Consider the following 4,298-nt stretch of genomic DNA (forward strand, 5'->3'; position numbering starts at 1 on the left):
GAACACAATTAGCTTGTTGTTAACATAATGCTAATACGATTAACATGCAGCTAGCATTATGCTAACGATGATGAAGAAGCATGATGCTAACTCAATAAGCATGTTGTTAGCACTATGATAACACAATTACCATTTTTGCTACCATTTGTTTAACAAGATGCTAGCATTTTTAACATTTTCCTACCATAATGTTAACATGATTTTCATGTTTGTTAGCATGTTTTTTCCAAGATGCTAATATGATTATCAAGTTTAATAACATAATGTTAACATAATTAGCATATTGCTAGCATTATGCTAACACGATTACCATGTTGCTAACATTTTTTAACTAAATGTTAACATGATTAGCTTGTTGCTAGCATTATGCTAATACAATTAACATGCTGAGAGCATTATGTTAACAAAATTATCTTGTTGTTAGCATGTTTTTAGCAAATTAATAACACAATTAGCAGGTTGTTAACATAATGATAACACAATTACAATTTTTGCTAACATTTGTTTAACAAGATGTTAGCATTATTAGCATGTTGGTAGCATGATGCTTACTCAATTAGCATGCTGCTAGCATCTTTTTAGTAATATGTTAACACAATTAGCTTTTTGCTACTATGTTTTTAGCAATATGTTAACAGAATAAGCATGTTGCTACCATAATTCTAACACAATTACCATGTTTTGCTAACATGTTTTTGACAAGATGTGAACACAATTAGCATGTTTCTAGCATTAATGGTAACACAATTAGCATGCTGCTAACATTATGCTAACACAATTAGCATTTTGCTAGCATTAATGCTAACACAATCATCATGTAGCTAACATGTTTTTAACAAGACGTGGACACAATTAGCATGTTGCTAGCATTAATGCTAACACAATTACCATGTTACTAGCATGTTTTTAACAAGACGTGGACACAATTAGCATGCTGCTAACATTATGCTAACACAATTAGCATTTTGCTAGCATTAATGCTAACACAATCACCATGTAGCTAACATGTTTTTAACAAGACGTGGACACAATTAGCATGTTGCTAGCATTATGCTAACACAATTACTTTGCTAACATTTGTTTAACAAAATTATAGCATGATTAGCATGTTGATAGCATGATGCTTACTCAATTATCATGCCGCTAACATTTTTTTTTGTAAAATATGCTAACACAATTAGCTTATTGTTAAAAAAAATTTGGAAATATGTTAACACATTTAGCAGGTTGTTAACATAATGCTAACACGATTAACATGTTGAAATTATAATAACACAATCACCATTTTTGTTAATATTTTTAACAAGATGCTAGCATGATTAACATGTTGGTACCATGATGCTTACTCAATTAGCATGTTGCTATCATAATGTTAACATCATTACCGTATTGGTAGTATATGTTTTCAACAAGATGCTAACACAATTAACATTTTGTTAACATAATACTAACACTATTGGCATGTTTGTTAACATGATGTTAACACAATTATCAATTTGCTAGCATGATGCAAACATGATTAGCATTGTTTTTAACATAATGTTAACATAATTAGCCTTTTGCTAGCATGATGCTAACACAATTACCATTTTGCTAACATGTTTTTAGCAAGATGTGAACACAATTAGCATGCTGCTAACATGATGTTAACACAATTTGCATTTTGCTAGGATAATGCTAACACAATTACCATGTTGCTAGCATGTTTTTAGCAAGATGTGAACACAATTAGCATGTTTATAGCATTAATGCTAACACAATTACCATGTTGCTAGCATGTTTTTAACAAGATGTGGACACAATTAGCATTTTGCTAGCATTAATGCTAACACAATTAGCATGCTGCTAGCATGATGTTAACACGATTAGTATTTAGCTAGCATGATGCTAACACTTTTACTTGTGTTTATCATGTTTTAACCCTAAGCTAATCGCCATTAGCATGTAGCTATTCACTGCTAGCATGTCTAGCATGTTGAAAGTCCAGTTTTCTAGCATGAGTCAAAGATCCGAGCCCCATCTTTACACAACGTTCTGATGCAGAGATACAGGTCTTGTTAAACGGTTGCTAGGGTGCTCTGTTTGGTTGCTATGGAGTGGCTTGGCAGCAGCCAATGAGGATCCTCCAAAAGCTCCTGCCAGTATGAATGAGCCAATAGGATTTCCCCTCAGGCGTTTGGATCAGCGCTAAAAACAGGCTCTGGGATCAACACAAGTTTGTGGCACTTGCACATTTTGTCCATCAAGATAATTATAACACAACTTTATGAATTCTGAAGCCTAAATGCAGTCGCAGGAGTAAAAAGCTAAAGCTAGGCTATAAACGAGCGACACCACGGTCACATGACTTCAGCGTCACCATCACTGAGCTTCCCACAACTCTTTCAGTTTTGATCTCACACATTTCCCCAGAGCGTTTGAGTGAGAATAGTTTATAAGAGCACAATTATGAGCAGATTGAGGCTGTAAAAGCCCCTGAGTTTCCCTTTTGGGCTGAAGACGTTTCCTCTCCTCGCCTGCCTCTGGCGTCCCATTAGACACTCGTTAGCAAACGCCTTTCTCAAGACACGCAGCAGCTTCAGAAGATCATGAGTGGGCTAATACTGATGTGTTTATGCTGGAGAATAAAACCTGAGAGTGTCTTGAGCTTGTGTTCACCACAGACCTTATTTCAGCCGTTTAACCCAAACCCCTTCAGAAACCCATTGACTTCGGGACGATGGAGGTCTAGAGAGAAGCATCAGATTCGGCACTGCAGATTCTCTGAGCTAAACCACAGATCAAACAGCTCTGACGGGGAAACCAGGACAAACATTGAGAATGGACCAGTTATAAAAGGCTTTAAGTGCTCAAATCAGCAACATTCCCCATGGGTTTAATGCAGGAACACTGACTGTAACCATGGGATTGTGGCAGAAATAGCTCTACACATCTTTCTCCAGCACTTCAAAACTCTCATATTATCATATTTCATGTGACGACCAAAACATTATTCAAAGATCGTCCCCATTTATAAAAGTAAAAGTGTGCAGATGTAGGAAAAGCCCTTCATGAGTTTGGTTTGGGCTGAATTCAGCTGGTCCAGAATCTCCGGGTTACTCCTCTCAGAGCTCCATTGGATGTAGTGTTACAGTCCCAGGACATTTCTCCAGATTCTCCAACATATAGCAATGCTGCTCAACTTCAGGAATTAAAGGATCTCCACCAGCTCGTCTCAGACAAAAGCCACATTATGACAGTAGAAGAAGAGAACTTTCCTTCAGAACGAACGCCAGAGTTTGGATGCGTTCACACCCGCTCTCAAAAGCAGAGGAAAACATTTCTGCTAAACTGGCTCCAGAATGGCAGGGTCTCTATGGAGCTGAGCGTAGGACGGGCCCTTTAAACTATCAGGAGGGACAGGAAGAGCCAGGAGAAGATTCACCAGTTACACACATCTCAACTTAAAGTGTGTTATCCTACCGCTCAACAACTGATGAGATTCAGCATCAGCAGCGGCTGGAGATATTCAAGGAAGAGATGATGATGAAGAACTCTGGGGATTCTCAGAGAGGGACCTTAAAAAACAAGGATTGAGTTTTTTCGAAGGGGAAGGAGTGAGACGAACTAGAAGTTGTGCCCTAAAGATGATCTGATGTCCACAGGAGGGCGATGTTGTCCTCGAGAGCTGTCGAGTATAAAAGCAAGACCATTGTAGAAGCAGCAACAGAGTTATTGGGGATTCAAGATATTAAAGCTGAAATTATTCATGAGATGCTGAACACCAATGATGATGGTTTGTCTGGAGCTGATTGGCTTTCTCATGGCGTTTCATTTCCTCCAATGGAACGACAGAAGTTTAATAGCCAATGAGTTGAAGAAAGTTCTAGCAGATCTGGATGATATAGCCCATATTATTTGTGCTCCAGAAACATGGTTAAGAGCGCACTTGGACTTTGGTGAGCAGCTTATAGTGATGTTAGATGTGCCAGAATTACAACACAAGCTGGAGGATGTGTCACATTCATTAAAGATTAGCATATAGAAGGGTCAATGTCCCAAATGAATGTGAATGTATAATAATAGAAGTGTGTAGTCCCAGAGGAAACACACAAGTGTGGATAAAAGCACAGGCTTTATAGAGAGATGGTGTCTTCATAAAGCTGAATGGGGGAAATGTAGAGAATCCAGTAAAGAGTGACTGAAACCACACAGATGGAGGTGATGGAGGCAGCTGTGCCTGCTGGGACTTTACAATCATCCTGAAGGAGTGATTCCCCCAAACGGTTCAATTGAACAACTGATTCACTAAATGATTC

The sequence above is a fragment of the Gobio gobio genome (genome assembly GCF_949357685.1).
Source record: "Gobio gobio genome assembly, chromosome: 12".
Classification (NCBI taxonomy): Eukaryota; Metazoa; Chordata; class Actinopteri; order Cypriniformes; family Gobionidae; genus Gobio; species Gobio gobio.